General features: G+C 44.4%; 1 protein-coding gene and 1 long non-coding RNA gene across 5 annotated transcripts in view; one reads left to right on the top strand and one right to left on the bottom strand.

Annotated features, from left to right (window-relative positions):
• The window catches only part of LOC121137816, a 56,362-nt gene extending 44,890 nt beyond the window's left edge, over window positions 1–11,472 (top strand). For both annotated transcript variants that reach the window (XR_005875091.1, XR_005875090.1), the window contains 3 exons: window positions 7,587–7,663; window positions 10,149–10,365; window positions 11,051–11,472. This is a non-coding gene — a long non-coding RNA (uncharacterized LOC121137816). The remainder of the gene's footprint in view (window positions 1–7,586; window positions 7,664–10,148; window positions 10,366–11,050) is intronic.
• The window catches only part of Msra (methionine sulfoxide reductase A), a 317,423-nt gene that overhangs the window by 212,468 nt on the left and 78,902 nt on the right, over window positions 1–26,053 (bottom strand). The gene's annotated exons all lie outside the window — the stretch shown is intronic.

Genomic DNA, 26,053 nt, shown 5'->3' with positions numbered 1-26,053 from the left:
CTCCCAGGATCTAGATCTAGAGCTGCCCAGGATCTAGATTAGAACAGCTGAGGGTCTAGACTAGAGATGCCCAGGTTCTAGATCTAGCAGTGCTTGGGGTCTAGATTAAAAGTGCACAGGGCCTAGGTCTAGAAGTGTCCAAGGTCTATACCTAAAGATATCTGGGGTCTTGACCTAGGGATGCCGTGGATCTAGCCTGAGAGATACCTAAGATACAGAACTCGATGTTCCTGGGGTGTAGCTCTAGCACTATGAGATCCTGAAGAGATTATGTCTTTATTACTGTTTTCTTATCTGTAAACACTACCTCCAGTTCTTAAAATCATCACCAAACTATAAAGACCCAGTTGAGAGGAGTGTGAAATAGATCCTATGCAGGTAATGTGAACTCCCAGCTTGGGATCCAAGGCATCCATAGCTTTTCTTCTTTCCAACACTGGTATTGAGCTATCCCAGAACTGTCCGTAGATATACTGCTAAAAAGGTTCATCAGTAAAACATCTGTCAACACCAGATGTAAACCAGAAGTATTCCTCACTTTTTTGTTATGATAAAATACTACCAACAAAAGCAATTTAGGGAAAGCAGCTTATTTGGACTTATGGTACCAGAGGGCAAGACTCCCTCCATCATGGTGGGGAGGCACAGGAGCACATGGCAGGCTTGGCTGCAGGGGTCATGTCTTAAACCAAAAGCATGAAACAGAGAGAGTGACGTGTATGTGGCTCGAAGCCTGCTCTCAGTAGCACACATCTTCCAGCAAGGCTGTACCATCTAAACTTCTCCCAAATGCTGCCACCAACTGAGAGTAAACGTTCAAATACTGAAACCCATAGGGGACATTTGTCATTCAAACCACTACACTGTTACAAATTTTTTTCTTTTACGTCCCTAGTGTAACACATCACATTATTAAAACATGTAGCAAACAGTCAATGTGGATCCACACAAAGAATAGCTGTTTCCATGGCTACTGAAATGTGTCTGCTTCTTCCCCAATCAGAGGCTGGTCCCAGGATCACTTCGAAGCTCTATGCACCTAATAAAAAGTGGCTAACAGCACTTGCTATACAAGAATGAGGACCTGATTTCAGATCCTAGCACCCACATTTTTAAAAAAAGCCAGTCATGGCCATACACATGTCTGCAATTTCAACACTGTAAGATTGAAGAAAAGAGGATCCCTGGGGTGTGCTGGTCACCAGCCTAGCTCTAGGTTCAGGAAAATACCCTGTCTCAAAAGAACAAGTGGCAGGGCAGACCTAGTGTACACACTGACACACATACATAACTGGCATCTCCCTCCCTCCCTCCCTCCCTCCCTCCCTCCCTCCCTCCCTCCCTCTCTCTCTCTCTCTCTCTCTCTCTCTCTCTCTCTCTCGCTCACACACACACACACACACACAGAGAGAGAGAGAGAGACAGTAAAAAAAAGTATCAAAACTCAGAAAAAAAGTTAAAAGCAACTGAATATCTAAGGCTCAATCAGTTAAGTGCTTACATTATAAGCATAAGAAAATGAATTCAATTCCCAGAAATGCCACCTCCCCCAAGTGTGGTAGGACAACACTTGTAATCCTAGTGCTGTGGAGGGAGAGACAGGTGAATCCCTGGGGCTCACTAGCCAGACAGCCTAGCCTACCTGGCAAGTTCCAGTCCAGAGAAAGACCTTGCCTCAATCAATCAATCAATCAATCAATAAGGTGAATGGCACCTGAGGCGCACAGTGATGCAGTGTTGACCTCTGGTCCTAACATGCATGCACATGCATATATAAATATACATGTGTAAACACACACGCATTCCTGTGCACACCCACACATGGACACACACACATCCAACTGACAAGCATAGTGTGAGCATCCTCATTTCAAAGGTACCCACACAACCATCAAGGTACTTTGCCAGATGCTTCTAGGTTATTATGCTGTTCTGTGTGTGATAATTCAGAGCTGTGGAACAGAAACCAACCCCTACCCAGTGAGCTGACCAGCTCAACCTGCTCAGCCTTGAAAAGGCCTGGCATGTGTCATGGCACTGTTACTAAGTGTGAAATGTCCGTCCCTCCCAGGCTGGTGTGTTTGAAGAGTTGGTCCCTATTTGATGGCACTGTTTTAGGAGGGTGATGGAACCCTGTGGCCATGGGGCTTAGATAGCATCTTAAACCACTTTGAGGGTTATAACCCACTCCATTGCAGGCCACTAAAATATGAGGAACCCTAGCTGTACCTTCTCATTACCAAGAACTCCACCAGGCCTTCCTCACCCTGATGGTCTAAACTTCCTGAAACTGTGCCAGAATAAACCTTCTGACTCTTAAGCTGTTCTGACAAGCATTTGTCACCATGCTCCTGGCTGGGTGAGCTTAGTTTGTGGGTCGGTGCATGCAGCAGCCTAGATTTATACAGCCCAGTATAAACTCCAGCACCATAGAAACGTACTCAAAGAGAAAATGAAGTTATTTCTAACTGTTTCCTATGGAGGAGTCAGACAGATGAGAAATAACTTGGAAATGCAGCATAGAACAGCTGTTAGTTTCCACTGCAACACAGATCTGTGAGTACCCAGAGCCTGGGTGGGAATTCCATTCTGACCTGGGCCTGATCAAGTGTTAACAGGACCTCGGTCAAGCCACTTTACATCACGAACACAGGTTTAGAGTATGAAGGTCTTTTTTGTAGACATGTCTGAATCACCTTCACAGAAATGGCTGTGTGTGTGGAGGCTGACAGTGAGCTGAGCTCCTGATACACAGAGGAGGAGGCATTTGGTTCCAGAACTCACCTTCTATACAGTATGCAGGCACTCAGCCACCCACCACCCAAGACCACCAGGCTATGCTCAGCTCAGGCAAGTGCAGGCTGGGCTCCCTTCTGGGAGACATTGTAATCTGAGATGAACAAATGCTTCTGATTTTTCAAAGAGAGATTCAAGAACTCTTCCACAGGCAGGCTTCTCCCAAAACTTCTGTTCTGGTCCTGAATTTTAAAACTATGATGTGACATTTTAACATATGGCAAAGAGAGATGAATTTGAGATTGCTTCAAACTACTTAAAAGATCTGCATTAAGCAGATCCTTCCATTACTACAGTTCTAATAAGTCCTGGTTTCATCTGGGCTATCAGCGACAGAGTAAGTAATTACCTTTCAACTTGGGCTGTTCCAGCCCATTAGGCCAATACTGATGACTCAGAAAAGGCGTTCATAGTTAACTGCTGATAAAAGATGAAATGGAATGGAAGAAAATGCTGCCGCCTTGGCCTGCCCACCCACATCTATTGTGAGGAAGGAATCAGAAATAAATAAATGTGAGAGTGATAAGGCTTTAAAAGTAAATATTCAAAATAGCAAATAGAGTCATAACTATCAAGATAAAAACAGGGAGCAAAATGCCTCCTCTACTATGTCACATATCTGAAAAACCTTCAATCACCAGTTACAATGTTTAACTATGTATGAAGACAGTATCCAAATGGAACCAATCATCCTCAATGTGAGGGTTTGTACGAGTCAGGTAATTCATTCAACCAGCCAGTCAATACACCAGGCTCCTTGCTAGGTACAAATATTTGTGAGACCTGATTCTCTTCAAGAGAGACAGGACAGTCATAGTAGCCACACCTCAATGTAGGGATTTTCCAATAAACACAATTACTTGTCAATTCTATAAATTTTACTTTAACCAAGAATCCTAGATATAACTAGCTGATACATATTATTCCTACATTATATTTCTGGCTTTGGAGAATGGAAGCATGGTCATAGTGACTTGGTAACAGTGTGCATCAAGCTGGGGAGACCAGAGCAACAACTTTAAAACTAAAACCACAACACCCACAATTCCCTGTCAGAGTGCATGGAAGAGATAAGCAGCTCTACAGGAGACCAATGGGGAGGAGCCAAGAAGACTTAGGAGACAGTGTGGTCATCATGGTGTTTTATGAGTACCTGGCGTTAGGAAAAAAGCTCATGGCAGACCTTGGCAGATTTCATGACGAGTGAGGGTGACTGAGGCAGGAGACAAACATGCCAGGCAGACAGAGCTTAAGTGAGAAGTCTTATTAGAAAGGGAAGGGGTGGGGGAGTGTAGGAAAGATAAAAGAAATAAAGAGACACAGAGAGGACAGAAAAGAAGAGGGAGATAGGAAAAGTCGTGTCTGTCCCAGGGGAATAGCGGAAAAGAGAGAGCAGAAAGAGAGAAGGAAAGAGAGCATATATGGGTGGAGGTCTTTCTTTTAAGGAGTCCTTTGCACCTGGGCTGACCAGGGTACTTCCTGAGTGCATTCTGCCAGGTGACAAAGGCAGGCCTGCATAATGCCTGAATCCTTACACCTGGGCCTCCTACTTGCTCCTACAGGGAAGCAGGGGTACTGGGATCTGGGAGGGCATCTGAAGAAGGGGCAGTGCCAGTCAGAGAACTATGGGGAGGCCTAGAAGTTTGAAGTGTAACCCCCATGGAAAAGCATGCCATATGCCCACAGACACTGTCTGGCTACTGTCACCTTCCTGACTGCAGTCCAGCCCGAGTCCTGTGCTCTGCTCACCCAGAAGGCCATCCAGACAGCCCACTTTCTCTCTGGCACACCACCAGGAACTCTTCTATGTCTGTCTCTCCTGTCCCTTTTCCTTTTGAGGATGGGGTATGGGTTCACCCCACTCCCCAACTTCACCAAGTACCAAGTACCCGGTACCTTTTCTAACACACAAAGCACTAGGGTTAGTCCCAGATCCTTCCCCAGTCAAGCCTAGATGTCCACCCCTCAGAAGCCTGCCCAAAATGGATCCCTGGCTGGAGGAAGCTGAATACTGTTACCCGAGCCACAGAGCCCTGGGGTTACCAGACTAGCTCCACAGCCTCAGACACAGCCCAGGTCATTTTTAGTGGAGACAAAGGCTGCCATGTGCAACTTCAATAGAAATGCAATCATTTTCTGATGCAAATGTTCAACATGGGACACAGATGACTGCAGGGAAAAGCATGGGAATGACAGGGAAGCTGTGATGACGAGGGCTGCAGACTGAGCTAGTCAAGGCAGGATCTGGAAGACACAGCATCTTGAGAACTGGAGCCTGGCTGCAAGCCCAGAAAAGAGACAGGCGGGAAGCTTCCTGGGCATGGGGCCCACGGAGGGGGCAGCATACGTTTGCGGGTACTGGGGAGATGCCTAGCCAGAAGTTGAAGCCCTAGCTTTTGGGCAATGCCTGGAGGCATTCCAAGGAAACTGAATTTTCAAGGTCAGGGTTCAAAGATAGACTCCGAGGCTTCTGTCATCACAGGGTGAATCCGATGCTGATTAGACCTCCATCTGACTAGACCAGGTTGCATCAGGAGTCTGGGCTGTGTCCTGGTCTTCAGTTGACTCCTCGGCTTCTCTGCCCCCACAGAATCTTGACTTCACAAGGACCGGGTTATGTGAAGTGGCTGAGGCTGCCTTTAGACTCACACAGCAAAGAACAAAGATTCCTCGCAGGCATAGAGCCTGTGGCTCAGAGGCATCCTGCCATTTAGCTGTCTTCTATCTGAAGAGCTTAAGAACCACATATTGTAAGCAGAAATATTAAGATTTAAAATAAAACAGGCTGTACTGAGAGACTATGAGCAGAGGAGCTCACAATGATGGCTGTGGGGGGAAAAGCAGCCCCCCAAAGTGGCTTCCACTTTCTATCTGGAAGTTTCTTTCTGTGCCCCTCTCCCCCCACTCACCTTCCAGACTCTCAAGAGACCTGGCTTGAATGTCATCTCACTTTTCTGCTGTCTTGGTTGTGGCCATTTCAGGCTGTTGTGGCATTGGGGATGGTTTAGTCACTCCGCTTACCTATATAACTTCCTCAAGATGCATTCAGCTTTGTACCTCAGTATTCCGGGAAGGCATGCCACAGAATCCTTGTTTTTATAAGGACTTATTACTTACTTTTGGTGCAAGAGGTTGGGATTGAACCCAGGGCCTTGCATATGCCTGGCAAATGCTCTACTCCTAACAGGCAGTGCCCAACTGTGGTGGTCTAAACAAGAATGCCCCCCGTAGGCTTATAGATTTGAATGCTTAGTCAACAGAGAGTGTCACTCTTTAAAAGGATTAAGAGGTATGGCCTTATTGGAGGAAGTATGTCACTGAGGGTAGCCTTTGAGAGTTCAGAAGCCCAAGTCAGGCCAAGAGTCTCAGTCTTCCTGCTGTGAATCCAGATGTAGAACTCTAAGCTACTTCTCCAGCATCATATCTGCCTGCATGCCGTCATGTTTCCTGCCTTAATGATAATGGACTAAACCTCTGAAACTACAGCCAGTCCCAATTAAATGCTTTCTTTTGTAAGAGTTACCATGGCTATGGTGTCTCTTTACAGCAATAGAACAGTGACTAAGACACCAACAAATGAAGGAAAGATCTGTGGAAGATGAAGGAAGTCATTGGGTCTCTTGCAGCTTAGTGACTATGCTTCCTTTCCCTCTCTGGGAAATTAGCTCTTCCTACAGTTTTGGCCTCTCTTTGGGAACTTCTCTCTGGCTTTCTTCTCTAACACCACATTGACCCATTCTTTTTGCACCTCCACCTCCAGCCTGAATTCAAATCCATCTTCTACATCAACGGGTTGTTCATGGACACACTTCCTGATCTCTGCCCTTAGTTGATACTCTATTCTCTAGTCAGTGTCCATCTTCTCTCAGCCATCCTTCCTCTTCACCTCAGCTAGCCCAGCCAGAATCTTCGGCCCCAGCTCCAGAGTCAACACCAGAAAGAAGTCCCACAACCATTTCCTTCAGAAGAGTCCCACCAGTCTCAATCAGTTCTTCCTGGTCTTTTCCAAGGTGCTCTTGGCAGTTCTAGAAGCTGTGAGCTCCTTTAGCAGCTAACATCATCTCCTGAGCAGGGTAACACACATTTTCCCCCTCCTTCTCCAGGCCCCCAACTGTCTTTGTCCTCACACAGTGTGACACACCTCTGCCAAAATTCCACTTCTCCAAACCCAGCCACAGTGGAGCATCCCTTGTCCACTGGGAGGATGTTTATCAGGCGTTATTTATTGTTTTTGTTGTCCCTATAACTGTATGTGACACTATACAATCCCTATCCTGTAACTTGAGTTCCTCTGTTCCCGTTGCCTTCTTTAGATTCTTTGGACCTAAGATGTTGTGTCCTCCTTCTTGATGGGAGACACAGGAGCATCCATAACATTGTTTAAGAAGGGCCTTAGTAGATCTACACAACAGGCACACTGTAGTTTCAAGCAATGGTTAACAGAACTGTGCTGCTGTTAAAATGACCGACTCTGCACCAGCGCCACTATCAGCCAGACAAATTGCAGAGGCACTTTAAAGATGATTCTCAAAGTGTTCTCACATGGTTGAGCTAATGATTTTGCCTTTTCCCAAAGTCTCATCTTGTGCAATTAGCTGGGTGCTTCCGTATTGGTGGTTTGCAGTGTCTGCCCATGCTGTCAAACGTGCAGCAGTTTGATGGCTGGGCTACAGCAGTGTTGACAGCCTTAAGAGCATATTTCTTTCCTACAGTTCTGTTCACTAATAATAATTTGTTCATTATTTAATATCTCATCAACAAAGACAGAAAGTCCTTGTTTTCTCTTACAGCAACTAAAAGGGAGGACACTCGTGAAGAGCCCTGATACAAAGACACGGCGTGCAAGGAGCTATTCATTTTCTTAAAGGTTTGTTTTCCAAATGCACTGTTTAAAATGGAGTTAACGCTCTTAAAATGTATGCATTCACAGTTTTTAGAGGGTCGGGGAGTTCAGAGAGATAAGAACAGAAGGCAGGGGAATGGTCAACAGCACAGAGAGAACAAATGTCTCTAAAATACATTGAAATAGACTTTCAAGGGGCAGTGTGTATGCCTGCTCCCTGCACCTTCAGCAGAGTAATATAGGTATAGGAGAATAGTTGGGAGATGAGGAGGTTGGGGAGGGGTTGCAATCTTCTCAACTAAAATAACAGTAATAACAAGGCTCTCAAAGAGCCTGCAGGGTCCACCTTTCTTAACCAGGTAAAGGCTAGGCAGAGATAATTTCTCACCATCCCTGTGTTGCATCCTGATGGAGGTGCTGACAAGGAAGGAAATAAAACACAAAGGAAGCAGACAAACGCTATCAGTGTTCACAAAAGGCATAATCATTGTCTCGGTCCACGAAGACTGCAAGAGCACGCTGCTAGAGGTGGCTTATAGACAACTGAGATGTAGTTCTCACCCTAAGTCCAGAATGAAGGCACCATCTGCTGGCATCTGGGGAGGATCCTCTTCTGACTCATAGAGGGCTCTTTTCACATGTCCTCACATGACTAAAGGGGTAGGGATAATTATGAAGTCTTTCTCTTTCAAACGAAGGGGAAGTATCGGATTGGTCACTTTGGGGTCACGAGACCAGATCTGACAGTGACAGCTTTGGAAAGGAAAGGCTTGTTTTGTCTCATGATTTCAGAGGCACTTCAGCCTATCACGGCAGGGACAGTAGGCAGAGTGGTTCCATACTTGGTGGCAGGAGCAGGAGGTGGCAGGTTGTTCACATGGCAACAGACCATGAATCCAAAAGAACAGGCTAAAACCAAGGGCAGCTATCACCCTACTCAAAGGCCCCCCTTTAGTCATCCATTTCCACCAGTTAGACCCCACCTAGTCCCATAGATGCCACAGCCTTCAAAGGATCTAGCATTTCAAACATGAGCTTGCAAGGATATTTTAGTCAGCAATAACAAGCGCTAACCTCTAAACCCCACCTCCCAACACCATCACACTGAGTGTTAGGATTTCCCAGTTCTTTGTTTTGACTGAAGACTGCTCTTAGAACCTCCAGTCATCTGGGCAAGCGCTTATACTGAGCCACATCCCTAGCAGAAGTCAGGATTTCAACACATGAGTTTTGAAGGACATATACATTCAGTCTATGAGAGTCTACATAGAAATAATAAAGAATAAACAAAAATGTTACTAGAAGTAAGTAAGTGAGCTTAACAGGTCTGAGGAGACAAGGTTAACACAAGAAAACCAAATAAATGTATCTACTAATGAGTGACTAGATATGGAGGGGGGAGATACTGCTTATGACACTGAATAAAATAAGTTTGGTCTGGATTTGTCTTTCCATCTTTCTCAGCAACATCTTTTAAATAACACATCAATCATTTTTCTTGAACACTTTCTTATTTTAAGCCCTAAGAATCATTTGCAGTCTTCAAAGGTCAGAAAGGCCCCCTCCAACATTTTCCTCAAGTATGACAATTTCATGCTTCAAATTTGGGTTACTGATGTATTTTGAGTTAATGTCATATAAGATATGAGGTAAATAGTTCTAAAATAAGAAAATGGGCCAGTGAGACGGCTCAGCAGGTAAAGGCACCTGCTATCCAAGCCTCCTCAGAACCGTGTTTAAAAGGTCAGATTCTATGATGTGCATCTATAATTCCAGCATCCTACAGTGAAACAGGAGATGGAAACTGAAAAGTCACCCTAATGCCAGCTAGCCTAGAACATGCAACATGGCATAAACAAGAGAGACCCTCAACAAAGAGGATGAGGACCAACCCTTAAAAGCCATCTTCTCAACTCCAGGAATATGAACCTGTGCTCACCCCCCCTTCTCTCTCTCTCTTCCTCCGTCTCTCCCTCCCTTCCCCCCTCCCTCTTCCCTCTCTCTTCCTCCCTCCTTCTTTCTCTCCCTTTCCTTCCCACCTCCCCCTCCCCCCTCTCAGACACACACACAATAGCAAATTTTAAAAATTAAAATAAAAGAAGCAAATAGTGATAGATGCAAGCAACAATACCATGAGAAACAGAAAGGGGCCAGAATCAGAAAGTCCACACTGAGATGTGAATCTCAGCCTTGCTTCTGCAGCACCAATGAGGTTTCCAAGTTTCCTACTGGATGAATTCACTAGTTTGTCAGTTAGGCTCCTTTAAAAAATGAAGGAACAAGTCAGTTCCCAAGCACAGCCAGATTCTGCATTCTACCACTGACTTTAATAAAAACAACTGGAAGTCTCACTAGGAGTTTGTTATGTGTGATTGGTGGTGTGTGTGCATATGCATATGTGCACATGTGTGTGCATGTGCATACCCAATGCTTCTGCATGCAAAGCAAAGGGCAGAGGGGTACATTGGTGTCTGCCTCTATCACCCTCTGCCTTATTCTCTTTACACAGGGTCTCCCACTGAACCTGAAGCTCTCCTTTTCAGCTGGACTGGCTGACAGTGGGTTCCTGGAATTGACCTATCTCTGCCCCTCAACAATGAAGTTATACTTTTATGAACAGCCGTGACCAGATTTTTTTACATGGGTTCTGAGGATTCGAACTAAGGTCCTCACGCTTGTACCACAAGTGTTCTCACCCATTGAGCCATCTTCCTTGCTCCCTATAGGTTTGTATACCAGTCTCAATTTGAGTATTTAGAAGACAGAACTATCTCCAACCACTGAGAGAGATGAGGGTGAGAAAAATTACATAAATGCAAAAGTACTTAGAGCTCTCCCTTGGTTAGGCTCCACCTCTAAAGGCCTGCATATACCACACAGTGATTCAGAACAAGCAATTCCTCAGCATTCTTATCGTGAGCACATGCCCCGAAGTCACTTAGCATCACCAGTGACTGGAAACAATATATGGGGTGGATTGTTACATACTTGGCATTGTCAAGATGCCATCATCTTCCAAGTGGATGATTTATTCTGGCAAAGCCTCTGCTGTTTGTCACTCTGGGGGAGTGTGGGAGACTCCTGCTTTAGTGGAGGGTGTACTGTGAAAGTTTCAAGACCCTCAAGCGACAAACACTGGTCCAAGATTTCAGAAGAGAAGTAATTTCAAATTCCCGTTGAAGCCCTACTTCAATGTGTGACATCAGGCCAGTAGCCTCACCTCTCAGAGTCTTATTATCCTGACTGTGACTTATAAGATAACACACAAATGCTTCACCAACGAGACTCACACACACACTCACACACACACACACACACACACACACACACACACACACACACACTAGTTAAAACACTGTTTAAATATTTAATTGATGTTGCCTCTCTCTTCTCTATCTTCCAAAAATGTAGGAAATGTCTCCAGCTACTGGGGTGGTTTTCTATGCCATAGCTGTGTCATGTCCAGAAGAAAGCATTACTCAACTCTGAATCCCAGACAATGACAATCCTGAAGGTGGTGCCTGGAGCAAAGGGGGCACGAAAGGATTGGTGGGCAAGGAAAGACTGCTAGGAAAGGAAAACTCATTCTTTTTGGAGGGTGTGGTCACTGATAGATTTCCCATGCTTCATTGTGGGGCACACATGCAGCTAAAGATGGACAGCACTAAATGGATTTAGTGGTTTACCAGGAAAAAAGAAGAAGATGGCATGAAGTTGGGAGGCAGATGTGTGGTGGAGGATGTGGAGGGGCTTGGAAGAGGGAAACGATAGTGGACATGATCATGTTTCATTGTATAAATGCATAAAATTCTCAAGAATAAAGAAAACATCCTTTTTTTTGGTTTTTTGAGACAGGGTTTCTCTGTATTGTTTTGGAGGCTGTCCTAGAACTCGCTCTGTAGACCAGGCTGGCCTCAAACTCACAGAGATCCACCTGCCTCTGCCTCCCGAGTGCTGGGATTAAAGGCATGCATCACCAATACCCAGCTGAAAACATCCTTTTTTAGTCACTGAGATGTCCGTTCAACATGAGAGTGCAAGGCCAATCCACGTATATGTAAAGACATACACAGGGACATGAGCTGGCTGGGGACGTAACTCCAGGGAGGTGGAGGACTAGGAACAGAGTAAACAATATCCTTTGTTATTGCCAAGCTTGGAACTCCACATGGAAAATAACACAACTTACAGAGCAGGGGCTGTTTGTTAGTAAAGAAACTGTAGTTAAGATGCACTTGAGGCTCACAATCACTCCTCAAGGTTGTCATCCTGACTTCAAAGCACAGGTTCACAATAAAAATATTGGCCAATTCCTTGTTTTCTTCTTCCATTTTCCTGTGCATGCTCATGGTATGCATGTGTGCACACATATGATGTGTAGATGCATGTGTACATGTGTGCATGTCCATGTGGGAGCCCGAGGTTAATACTGGTAATCATCCTGGATCACTATTCACCTTATTCATTGAGGCAGGCTCTTTTAACCAAACCAAGAGTTCACAGATATGGCTAGTCTTGCTAGCCAGCTTCTGGAGCAATTATTACAGGTGGGCTACCACACCCAACTGACATTTTTTTTTTGTAGGTAGGAAAACTGAAGTGCAGGGAGCACAAAGGATTTGTCCAGAGTTGCAAAGCTAGTAAGCCACAAAGATGGGACTCTAACCCAGACTGCCAGGGTCTAACATCCACGGTGCCCATTAAGAAGGGCAGCAGCAGTTCCGTGTGCCCACAGAGCTTCTCATTGCTGGCCAAATATGTGCCTGTGTGGCCACTCCCCCGTAAACAGCAGCAGGACATACAGGGATCCTACATAGAGGACCAGTACCATTCTTGCCCTCAGAGGAAGGGGTGGATGCCTGTGAAGCTGCAATTACTCACTGAGTTGCATGCCTTCTTCTCGTTGTTTATCCCACAATTAGAACAGGAGGACCAGCTTTGAACACAAGGCTTTGAACACTCTGAGGGTTCCCAGTGCGGCTGTCCTGGACAGCACAGCACAGAGGCTAGCGTACAGGGGAGATGGTGCCTAGCCTCCCCTGCCTCCTCCTGTCCTTTGAATTAGCATGCTGGAATTACTGAAGCAAAAGCCCAACTAATCTCCCGGCTGGCGTGACTGTCATTATCATGCCGTGCACACATGCATATTCAGCCAGATTTAAGGGAAGAAGTAAGCCTCCCTCATGGCGCTGCTGATAAACAACCCCCCAAATCCCCCTTTTTTCCCCTGTGCTCAGCCCAAGAACATTTAGAGACCTTGTCATACTTAAAAGTGATTTGCCCATAAGTCTTTTATATGTTAATAACCTTGTACACTGAATATTTCATACAGGAGATGACGATTTGATTGGTCTCCCCATGACTCCCAGTACAATAGAAATGGCTTCGGCTTTCTCCGGTGCCTCTGGACACCAATCTTCACATTCAAGCTCACCTGGCTGGCTATGTCGTACAGTAGACTTATTTCCAAACAAAACATTTTAATTCCTGGTAGGGAGAGAGGCTGGCGGTGGGTAGTGCTGGAAGAGGATAAAGAAGTGAAAGGAGGAGAGAGGGGAAGATTTTTCTGACCAGACACACTGGTTGCCCACTCTTCTCCAGCTAGTGCAAGATTGGTTTACATGGTCCTTCCTCTGCTCACAAGATGACTATGTGTCTGGGCATGTCTCCACCCTGGGAACACACTGACAAAGGTCAGCAGAGAAGAGCTGGTAAGGAAGCTAGCAACCCAGGTGGACATCCATCTAGATCAGTTGTTTTCAACCCTCATAATGCAACAACCCTTTAATACAGTTCATCAGGTGGTAGCCCCCAACCGCAAAATTACAACATTACTACTGTCATGAATCATAATGTAAATATCTGATATGCAACCCCTATGAAAGGGTCGTTCGACCCCAAAGGGAGTCAAGACGCACAGGTTGAGAACCTCTGATTTTGATGCTCCCAGTAAGCATCCAGGATTGTGATTTAAGAGCTTGGATACATAGGAAATTCAGGTAGGCACACCCCTGTCCTTCAGAGAGGACAGGGCTGCAGTGGTCCTTCAAGTTTCACTCATGTGAGCAACTATGCAGAGGCAACACAGGATACCAGAAGGTTCTCAGATTCTCAGCCAGGACAATACCAAGTTTAAGGGTGTGGTAGGGGGGTTGATATGTAATTCTCCAACACAAACATGCCTACACATTCCCTTGCCTAGACAAGGTTTGCTAGGGAATATGACTTGAATCTTATTTGATCACATCCTAAAGGTCCTGTTCTTATGTATGCTTGGACTTTGGCGGGGGCAAGGATTTTGTTTTGTTTTAAAGTGTAGGGACTGCAGGGCTCAGTGCTTAAGCCATCCAAGTTCAGTTGCAACACCCACATCTGATAACTCACAGATGCCTATAACTCTTACTCCAAAGGCCTAATGCCCTCTTCTGGCCTCCTTGCGTACCAACACTCACATGCACATACCTCAGCACAGATACACATTGCACATAATTTTAAAAGTGAATACTTTAAAAACAAAACAGGGCTTAAGTCAGAGACAGTGCATACACTATTGAAAAGATAGGTGTTAATCCTCATCAAATTCAATGCAAAACAAATGCGTCCGATGTAATAATATGAAGTCTAACTAAAGGCCTGTGCTCAAAAAGTACAATGCAAAGTAAGAGCCAATTGCATTGTCCTTGGTGCAGTGCTCCAGGCTAAGATGCACACCAGCATCACCTGAGAGCATTTGAAAAATACTATCACCGAGGCCTCAGTTCTGAGAGTCTAAGTTCATGGTCAAGGATGGAGAGTCCCAGCATCAGAACGTTTCCTAAGAAGTTATTCCAGCAATTCTTAAGCATGTCTTGGCTTAGGTTTGCAATTTCAAAGTCCATGCTATTCTAGAGGGAAGAAAAGCTCATGTATTTCAAGTGCTTCTGTGTCCCACGCATCATACTACAGTTCAAGTGCAGTAGATTATGAACTTCAAAAGTATAAATTTTGTTAGGCTTCACATACAAGTCTATAATACCAAGCACTTTCTCCCTTTCTCTGTAATGGCAGCTTACTAAATCTGATTTTTTTTTGTTGTCAGTTGGTAGAGTCCTAGAGAGGGGAGGAATAAGTTTTAAATCAAATCAACATAGCAATAACTTTCAGGAGACTCAAGAATTCAGCAGCTCTCCTCTGGTTCTGCTACACATCCCAAGAATGGAAGAAAACAACCCTTGCCAAAATGTCCAGAAAAGGCACGGTTGTCTGCAGCCCATGGGGCGCTGAACATGGGGAAGAACTTACGAGAAACTGAACAGAGAAACCAGGAGCGACTAGACTAGGACTTGGTTACACTGTAATTGCTCAGAGTTCCAGAGTAGCGGAAGAAACACCTATGCCAACCTTAGTCTCATTTTTTCTTTATGTCTGTTAAGAGTATGCAGCTTTAAGGAGACATGTGGTATTTCTTAAGACAATGAAAAACAAAATCTTAAGAGAAGAACCTAGAAAATCAAGTAGAAGAGATAAAAGGCAGAGGGGACCCTGCAGTGTGTCTGCCCCGTGGGCTGAGTGTCTAGTGCACAGAAAGGTTTCTTCTCTTAATACACTAGAATCTCCAGTTGCCAGCACAAGAAAGCTCTTGAGGCCACCATACTGGCATTTGTGTTGTGCCCTGTGTCTCCATGGAGCCACCTGCTGCCACTCAGGAAGAGAGTGTCCATCTAGGCCGGGACTGAGGGCCCTCGAAGATGCTCACCAGTCCCCTAATAAGGCCTCTGGATTCAGGCATTCCCTGGGCCTTCTTTTTTATAAACAGATGTGTCTTTGATCTGAAACACCATTGTCATGCCACAGAATTCTGTCTCTGTTCCATGCCACACTGATTTCACACTTACTCTTCCATGTTGCTGCTTTATCTGGCTTTTGGTATGGCACCAATGCAGGCCTTTTTCTCTGCAGTTCTGAAGGCGCAAATAGCATCCCTGTAGGTCAATGGTAAAACACCCAGCTGTGTGTACCAGGAGTATCAGCTCCCCCTCAGTGCATGCAGCGGTTCTCATGGAAGCACTGAAGTGCGTGCTGCTGCTGACCAAGAGAGAGGAGGTGGCAAAAGAATCAAGGACGCCCCAGGTTCTCAGTCCGTGGACTCTGATGCCAAGACACCATCTCCGTCCATTTAGGGTGCAGGAACAAACTGCCACGGACTGGGTGGCTTACAACAGCTGAAGTCTGCTTCTTAGTTCTGAAGAGTGAAAGTTCAAAGTCAGGGGGACATCAGTCTGTTTCCAAAGAGAGCCCTCTTCTAGGTTATAACAGCCTCCGGCTGTAGTATCAAGTGGCCCCCAAACTGAACATTCTCCGGACTTCTCTCCTAAGGGCACAGACTGCATTGGTGAGGGCTCCACCCTTAGATTCTGCTAGCATTCAGGCACACCTTGCCACCCCCCACCTCGGGGACCTGACAGAGTGTCACCCCTCTGCACATGGCAAGCAGTGCCCTGGCTCTGTGCAGATGCAAAAGATCCCTTTAAGAGACAAGCTCCGCCTACTCCTGCTCTCTCTTTCCCACTGTTCCTCTGAAGAGGCAGGGGGTCTTTGTCTCTCTCTCTCTCTCTCTCTCTCTCTCTCTCTCTCTCTCTCTCTCTCTCTCTCTCTCTCTCTCTCTCTCTCTCTCTCCTTCCCTTCCCCCAATAAAACTTCCCTCACTTACTGTGGGATCTGCCAATGTGTCCCCGTCCCCCCCCCCCCGTGCCCCACATCATAACAGCTTCTGTGGTAGTTTGAATGAAAATGGCCCCTATAAGCTCATGGGGAGTGGCAACACTAGGAGGTGTGGTCTTGTTGGAGGAACTATGTCACTGAGTTTGGGCTTTGAGGTTTCAAATCTCAAGCCAGGTCCAGTATCACTCACTCCTCCTGCTGTCTGATGATCCAGATATACTATTTCTCCACCACCATGTCTGCCTGCACACCACCATGCTTCCTGTCCCAAGGTCATAGTGTCTCTTCACAGCAACAGAAACAGAAGTATCACGTGTTAACACCTCAGTGGGAAGCTGTTCAACCAATGAACATTCAGTGCATAGCAGGCACTGCCAGGGCTCTGCCATCAATGAGAACTCTAACCAGCCCATGTGACCTTGAGCCAGCCACTTAAAATCTCCCAGCATTAGTCTCCCCAGCAGCAAGTGGTTCTGAGAGCTCACCTCAGGAGAGCTATGAGAAATAAATGAGTATTAGGTACGTACCCAAGGCCCACAGAAGACAGCCTCAAGAGCAGTTGCTCTAGCAGGGGCCATTAACGCTGGGTGTGTCTTCGCATTTGCGTGTTCAACACTGGACTCTTGGGGCCAGGCTCTTGGCCATGTACCCTGTAGTGTTTTTTCATGTCTTTTGCATTAACTCTATTTAGTCCAAGTGGTCTTGATTGAGGAAGCCGTCAGATTCTGCATTTCTATGCGTGTACCTGCTCTTGTGTGTGCATATGTATTTGCATGTATGTGCTACACATGCTTGTAGAGGTCTGGGGTCCACATTGGTAGCCTTCCTACATTTAGGGCTTTTTTTGTTCCTTGAGACGACAGGGTCTTTCTGCATAGCCCTCCAGCTCAGCGGCAAAGGCCCCACCAAGATCAGACAGCTAAAGCAGAAGCTCCGGTGGCACCCATGGGTGTTAGACACTCAGAGTGACCATAGGGTGTACTTGTCACCCACCTCCACCTGGGGCCTCGGTTCAGACAGTACCCTCTTTTAGACAACAATAAAGTTGCACCTGGGCTCAGGGCTATGGGACTAACTTGGCTACTCTGTTGCTATGGACAGCTTCTCTGTGTACAGCAAACTCAGCCGCTTCATTTATTCTTTCATCAAGGCACATCAAAGTCCCACACCACGCTGGAGAGATGGCTCAGAGGTTAAGAGCACTGACTGCTCTTCCAGAGGTCCTGAGTTCAATTCCCAGCAACCACATGGTGGCTCACAACCATCCGTAATGAGATCTGGTGCCCTCTTCTGGCCTGCAGACATACATGGAGGCAGGATGTTGTATTCATAATAAATAAATAAATCTTTAAAAAAAAAGTCCCACACCACATGCCTCCTAGATTCTGAGGTGGGGAGAGGGTGTACTTTCTTCGGGAGCTTTGGTGTGTTCTCCTGTTTACCATCCTATCAGCCTGTAGCAGATAGGTCAAATGAGCAGCAGGCTCATGTTTTCAACATGGAAAACCTGAGGCCAACGTAGATGGATAGACCTGTGACAGCAGGCACAGAGCCAGAATTCACATGTGAGTCTTATGGAAGCGCCTTGAAAGCCCGCGTTCCAGCTCTGTGCCTCCCTAATAAGCAAAGACATTCTACCCGGCTCCAGATGCATCCCAGGCACACACAACCCAATCTACCACTCTCTTCTCTGCACTTCTGCACTCTGACACCACGCTCTCTTCGTTGATCACTTCCTTAGCAAAGAGGATTCCTAGTATCACCAGCCTGTAAAGGGGGCTTCCTCAGAGACCAAATATTGTCCAAAATTGTTTTACAAAAACAGTTTATTTTTCTCGCTCATCTTCAAACAACCCAGCTGAAAGCTACATAAAGCCTGCCCTACTTAGGGCTTCTGAGAAGGCTAGGGTTTGCATGTGGTAAATCAAATTGAGAGTTATTCAGGGACTCATCACCCAAATACGTAATGAAGATGATCCATCAGTACCACAGCCAGGGAGATGGCATGTCAAGTGTGGGGGAGGGGTGGGGTGATCAGGAATTAAATGAGGAAGCAGATGATATTTAATTATATAAATATTTGAAGCAATGCTCTAAGGAATGGAGTTATTGGCTTGCTGGGCCGCCCCTCATTGAACCAGGCAGCAAAGATTTATACCACAAGTTCATGTTTTCATTAGACTTCATCCTGCCTGGGCTTGGAAACTGAGCTTCTGGGAGCTTCTGGAAGCTGGGTGACACTGTGTGTTCATAAGCAATACTGTAATCCAGTACCTTTAAAAGAGAAGGCAGATAGTGCTCTCTTTTTCACCTGATATTTACATTTTATGAGTGTTATTATTTGGCATAATTATGTACAAAGAATTAGCAATGTTAATTAATGTTGCACACAAATACAGTCCTAATTACTTCCATTTACTCCAGAACCTAAGTGAATTTATAAATTTATTTGTTTGGAATTCAAATCACTATTTAGGGTCACCTTTTATTTTAATCAAATCTATTTGCCCATCCCCTCCTAATTGGCCTATACCTGCAGAAAAAAGTCCAACAAGAAAGTTTGCCACACAATTACCTAGAATTCAAGCTAAATAGGACCCCCTGCCTTACCCCTGCCATGGAAGGATGAGGTCATTTTAAGGGTGAGCTACTGGTTCCATTGAGCCATGCTTCTAATCACTTGTTGGCTTTTTTCTTGAAATATTTTTAGCCCACTTCCACCATAACAGAGTTGTGGCCCAGGGAGAATTTCAAATAAACTGCTTTCCCACATTCAATTGACAAAATGTGAGCAATGAGAAGAAGAAAAGCATTTGATTCCAGCACCCTGCTAAGAATAAGACTGCCGATTTTTCTAAGAGCTTTAAAAAGAATTGGAGTTATAAAGGCGAAAAGTAAGAGAAACTTCATGAACATTTTCTCTCAAAGTTTAACAGAGAAAAGTCTGTTAGAAACTAATATCCTAGAAGGTAAGGCTGCCCACTTTCACCAGTCCTACTCAGTATAGCACTGGAAGTCACAGCCAGGGTAATTAGGCAAAAGAAAGAAATAAAAAACATCCAAATATGTGTCAATTTGTCCATGTTTGTAGATGACATGAGATACATTATATACAGATGGAACATTCTACAAAATATGTTGAAAAATGAATTTAGCAAAGTTACAAGATATAAAATCTACATATAAAATTCAGTTTGAAAGAAAAACAGTCTGGAAAAAATCAAGTGTTTCTATTTATAATATGTACAAAAGACAAAACACTAAAAAATTTCGAAAAAGGAAGTTGGCAATCACACTTATTGAAACTATAAACATAGTGAAAGAAATTAATCAGTGAACACACTACAAATCACTGGAAAGTTATATCATGTTCATGGACTAACAGAATTAATATTGTGAGAATATCAATAATCAATATTCTTAAAATACCACCAAGGAACCTACATATTCAGTTCAATTCACATCAAAATACCAATTAATATTCTTCACACAGAGAAAAATAATCTCAAAATTCATATGGACCCACAAAAGACCAAGGCAACCTTAAATAAAAAGAACAAAGCTGGAGGCATCACATCAACTGGTCTCAAAATATACAGCAGCCATAGTGACCAACAGAACTGGATGTGGCACAAAAATAGAACAAACAACCCAAAAAGAGACCCACTCACCAATACCCAACTGTTTTCTTGTGGTGGGTTTTTTGTTGTTGCTGTTGTTGTTTTGTTTTGTTTTTATAGAAGCAACAAGAATTCATATTGAAGAAAAGAAAGTCTCTTCAATAACCAGTGCAAGAAAAATCAGACATCCTAAGCTGGAGAAACTCAGCCCTATCTTTTACTCACCACATGCAAAAGATCAACGCGATGAATTGATGACTTACACGGAAGCCATGAAACTACAGGGGGTGGGGGCTTCATAACTGGACAAAAAATATTTTTTCTTTAACAAATAACTCAAGACACAGATAACAAGAGCAAAAATAGAAATGTGGGCTTAAATGCTTTGACACAAACAAAAGGGAAGGGAAATAATTAACTAAACAAAGAAACTACAGATGAGGGAAACATTGGAAAGCACATATCTATGAGGGTGAATATCCAAAATACAAAAGGATTTGAAGCAACACAACAATAAATAAAATTTTAATAATGACTACAAAAAATGGACAAACCACCATGCATTAACTATTGTTGCATCCTTGTGACCAAGCAACATAGGTAAAGGAAGATTCATTTTAACTCTGAGTTTAGGAAAGTTTCCATCCATCTTGGCAAGGATAGCACAGTGGGACAGCTCAATTCACAGTTGAAAGAACCTGAGACTATTCACACCTCAATGGACCAAAAGAGGGAAAAAAAGATAACATGGCAGAAACCAGGATGGGCATAGCCTTTGATGCCCACTGCCCACTGCCCACCACCCACAGCCTACTTCTAACCAGCCAGGCCTTACTTCCTCATAAATGTTTCACAGCTTCCCAAAATAGCATTTCTATCTTGGAATCCAGCATTAAAGGCACACGAGGGACTTTTAGATTTAAGCCATAACAAAGCTGAGTATACATTTCTCAAAAGAAAACATACAAAATGGCCAATAGATACTGTCTTAGTTAGGGTTTCTATTGCTGTGAAGAGAGATCATAACCACAGCAACTCTTATACAGGAAAACATTTAGTTGAGGTGGTTTGTTTATAGTTCAGAGATTTAATCCATCATCGTCATGGCAAGAAACAAGGCAGCATACAGGCAGACATGGTGCTGGAGCAAGAGTCCTATGTCTTGATCCAAAGGCAACAGAAAGTGACCTGAGACATTTGGTGTGGCTTGAGCATATATAAGATCCCAAAGTCCACCCCCACAGCGAGGCACTTCCTCCAACAAGACCACACCTCCAAACATGGCCACACAACCTGATAGCGCCACACCCTTTGCGGGCCGTTCTCTTTCAAACCACCTCAGACACTCAACATCTCTGGTTACTGTTGTGGATTGTTTTTGTTTTTTGTTTGTTTGTTTGTTTTTCTTTTTATTACTCTTTTTACTCTTTTGGCTTTTTTGGAGGACCACCACCCAGCTCCCAAACAAATCACACAGAGGATTATTCTTTCTTAGCTTGGCTTGTTTCTAGCCAGCTTTTAACTTAAATTGTCCTACCTATCTTTTACCTCTGGGCTTTAACCTTTCTCTGTTTCTGTATAACTTTTCTTTCTTACTTACTCTGTTGCTGGCTGTGTATCTGGGTGGCTAGGCCCTTCTTTTCTTGCTTTGTGACCTGCCTTCTTGCTCTTAGATCCTCTTCTCCCAGCCTGACAGCCCCACCTATCTTTTTTTCCTGCCTTGCTATTGGTAGGTCAGCTCTTTATTAAACCATCAGGTGTTTTAGACAGGCACAGTAACACAGTTTCAAAGAGTTAAACAAATGAAACATAGAAGAATGCAACACATCTTGGCAACATTAAAACAAATGTTCCACAATATAAACAAATGTAACACATCTTAAACTAATATTATACAACAGGTTACCAAAGAAATATAAATATGACCAGATATTACCATATTCTCATTAAAGTGACTACTAGTAGAAAGATAAAAGACAGGCTAGTGGTATAGGAGAGCAATTCAATTGCCCATCATACTTGAGGCTCTATGTTCAATCTTCAGCATCACCTTCCCTCCCTCAAAGACAAGTGCTGTGAAGATGTATAGAAAAGGGAACCCTTACAAACTGCTGATGGGAATATCAGTACAGTCCTCCTGGGAAAGTGTACCATACAAAGGTCTCTTTAAAAATAAAACTACGACTCCCACACAATCCAGTAATCCTATGGGTGGACCAATACCCAATGGGAATGCAATCAGTATGTTGAAGTGAAATTGGCACTTATATATGTATTGCATCACTATCAACAACAAGGAAGGAATCTTCTCATCGGACAACAAATGTACTTCTCTTTAACGTGATGTGCATCTCCAGTAGTCATAAACACTTTAGGCACGGATTACCTTTAAGACAAGGGCACAGAAAACAAGACCAAAAATGGACACACGGGATTACATCTAGCTTACAACCTTTTGCCCATCACTTATTATGACATCTGTCCAATCCCAAATCACAGCAACATGGATGGACACAGAAAACATTAATATTATGGAAAAATAAGCCAGGCACAAATGACAAGGAGTGCGGAGCTCCCTGTGTGGGACAGAAGAAAGCCAATCATACAGACACTTCCAAGTTCTTGATTCAGTGAGAGACACCATCTCCAAAAAACAAAATGGATAGCTTCTGAGAGCCATACACACACACACACACACACACACACACACACACACACACACACACACACACAAATAGATGGGGTATGTGCCTTTGTATATGTTTCTCTTATTGGTTGATGAATAAACACTATTGGGTCAATGGCCAATGAGGCAGTAAGATAGGCAGGACTAGGAGAGAATGAGAAGTCTGGAAGAGGTGGGCAAGAGAGCACACCAGAACAGTTGCAATGTAGAAGGCAAAGGAGTTGAAGGTCCGGCATTCTCTGGTAAGCCAAGGCCACATGGAAATACATAGATTAGTAGTTAAGGATTAATAATTAAGAAAGAAGTAGCCAATAAGAATCCCAAGCCATTGGCCAACAGTATTATAATTAATATAAGTCTCTGAGTGTTCATTTGGGGCTGACGTGGTTGTGGGACCAGGCTGGCGAGAAAGAGTTATCATAACAACAAATCTAGGGACCAATAAAATGGTTCAGCAGGTAAAAGCACTTGCCATCAAAGCTGAGTTCAATCCCAAGAATTCACACAATGGAAGAAAAGAACCAGCTCCTGCAAGTTGTCCTTTGACCTCCACATGTGTACCCACACACATACATACAAGCACATATAAAAGTTAATTAAATAACAAATAAATAGATATACAAAATTAGTAGCTCCAAAACCCAGTACTTAGTTCCCGGAAGCTGTAGGAAGCATTACCTTGGTTAGATACTTGGAGGCTTCTATCTTTCTATGAATCATGCCTATCTCAGCATTTCAATCCAAACAGCAACTTAACAAGAATTTTTCTGAAAAAAAAATACTTTAAAAGATAATACCAACTGAGTCCTGCCTCCCAAGAGATGGCCTCTCTCCTCACCACAGTGTATTGTATGCTTCATCAAAAGTTCCACACTGAATTTAAAAAAAATAATAAAAAGCTCCACGTGGTATTTTAACAGTGATGCTGTCTGGGAACAGATGCCAAACACTGAATACAGGGTCACATATAGCACAGGCTGGCCTAAAAATCACTACATACCCAAGACCGACCTTAAACTTTTGATCCTCCTGCCTCCACCTCCAGAGTAGTCGGTTTATAAATGTGTACCACCATGCCCAGTCTATCTGGTGCTGGACACCAAAACCGGAGCTTTCCGCAGGCTAGGCGGCAGGCTAGGCCGCATGCCCAGCTCCAAAATGTGTCCTTAGTGTATTCCACAGTGAGTAAAGAACAGAGCTCTGTTGAAAGGGGGCACAGCATCACAAGACTCCAGAAAAGAGATATACTTCCTTCACTAGTCCAGGAAACAGGGTTTTTGGGAGTACTTACCAGTTCTTGCTAGAAAAGACTGGGGGTTCCCCCAAACCAGCTCCATGCTGCATTGACTGGAGTGAAAGCTAGAGATGTTTTCCCTTTTCTAACACAGAATTCAACCTACCTAGGAAGAGCTGGCATGCACAGCCTCTGACTGCAGGGCCGGGTTCAAGCCTCACATTTGTACCCATTGGGCACCCTTTGACCTCCAGGTCCCTGTGTACTGACTGCCCTAATCATGCCCAGGCCACTCTCAGAGCCTCAATGCTAACACAAGTCCCAACTCCACATTACCCACCTTGTCGCTGCCACTCCAGCCACACGCAGCCCTCACTAATACCACAAGTCTCCTTCCTCTGGCTGGGGATGTCAACCATGGAGGCCAACCATTGCACAGCCAATATCCAGAAAGACTTGTGGACTGTCCCTGGAAACAAACCCAGAATCCTATCACTACGCTGGGTGACAGCCAAGCCACGCTCGCCTGTCCCCGGCATCATCGCACCCCTCTCCCAGCTGGCTTTCTTTACTCCATCCCAGACCAAGATCAATGCATTATCCCATGGGTCAGGTGTAATCCATGTGGCCAGATTATGCTGCTCTTCTGATCAAACCTTCCAGTAAAGCGCTGTCTCACAATAAAATCCATACCACAACTTTCATAGTATTGTATGCAATCTGCCACCCACTTCTCCCCCACCTATTTCCCCAAACCTCCTCTCTGAACGGAGCCCTATGACTCTACCTTTAGGCCACCACTGCCTTAGAATCTAACATGATACACATCTTAACATCCATAGACTGACACTACACAGTCCCATTCAGCTGAATTTAAAATTCATGATGGCAGAATATTTTATCTTTGGTTTCCTAACATATCTCAGTGCCTACAACAGCACCTGGAACTCAGTACAGAAGGAGGCAATAAACACTTCTTGGTAAATGAATAATTTTTTTTAATTTTTAATTTTTTTTTTGAGACAGGGTTTCTCTGTGGCTTTGGAGGCTGTCCTGGAATTCGCTGTTGTAGACCAGGCTTGAACTCACAGAGATCTGCATGCCTCTGCCTCTACCTCCCAAGTGCTGGGATTAAAGGCTTGTGCCACCACCACCCGATGAATGATTTTGATAAATGATGTATTACCTACACTCCTCTCTCTGTCTCTCTCACAAGCACACACACACACACACACACACACACACACACACACACACACACTTTATTTCTATCACACTATCCAAAAGTAATCTTGAGGCATCACAAGCTTGCATTCTAAACACTTTGCACACATCTCACAAAAACAAAGACCTATCCCACCACACCTGTAAACAGGTAGCTGACAATTCAATACCTAAAATACCCATCAACATGCAGACTCCCCAGTTGTCTCAAAAATGTTCTTTATAGGTACTTAGCTGCCTATTTTATCACTTGCTATACTAAGCCGTTATTCCTGCTGGGTATCCCCAGTTGTCACACTTCTCTGTATGTCACATCACTCCTGAAAGGTGCCCACCCTACCATATCCAAACTCCATAGTAAGTAAAGCCACGCTTGACCACCAAGCTAAGGCTGCATCCAACCTCCCTACTTCCTGTCAGGAACCCAAGAACAGGAGAATATTCTGCCCTCATCCTTGTTGACCTCAGACTCAACTGTCCTGGTATTCATCGGGAGCCAGTGCCAGTCACCATGTTATTACTACTGTATACCTAGAGCACTTCTGCACTGATTAATTATCATTCCTCTGCAAGGGTGCTTCTCTAACTCCCCTCCCCTAATCCCTGGCTCTCATCACTTAGGGCTTACATTGCAGCTTTTAACTTCCATGGTCATATGTTCAATCTGAATCTCAGACCCACCATCTAGCCAATACTTTTCTTCAGTGGAAAATGAAGTCAAGAATCAAGAATAAGATGTGGTATCGGAGATGCTCAGAATTACTTCAAGCACATCATGACTTCTAGACTCTTCTCATTGACACCACCAGGAATTGAGTATGAGTATGTGTGTGTGTGAGAGAGAGAGAGAGGGAGGGAGGGAGGTAGGGAGGGAGGGAGTGAGGGAGCACATGTGTATGCCAAGATGCATGTGTGGAAGTCAGAGAACAGTTTCAAGTATGGGTTCTCCC

This window comes from Mesocricetus auratus, unplaced genomic scaffold (assembly GCF_017639785.1).
Source record: "Mesocricetus auratus isolate SY011 unplaced genomic scaffold, BCM_Maur_2.0 Super-Scaffold_100707, whole genome shotgun sequence".
Classification (NCBI taxonomy): Eukaryota; Metazoa; Chordata; class Mammalia; order Rodentia; family Cricetidae; genus Mesocricetus; species Mesocricetus auratus.
This window is presented reverse-complemented; position numbering and strand designations above follow the sequence as displayed.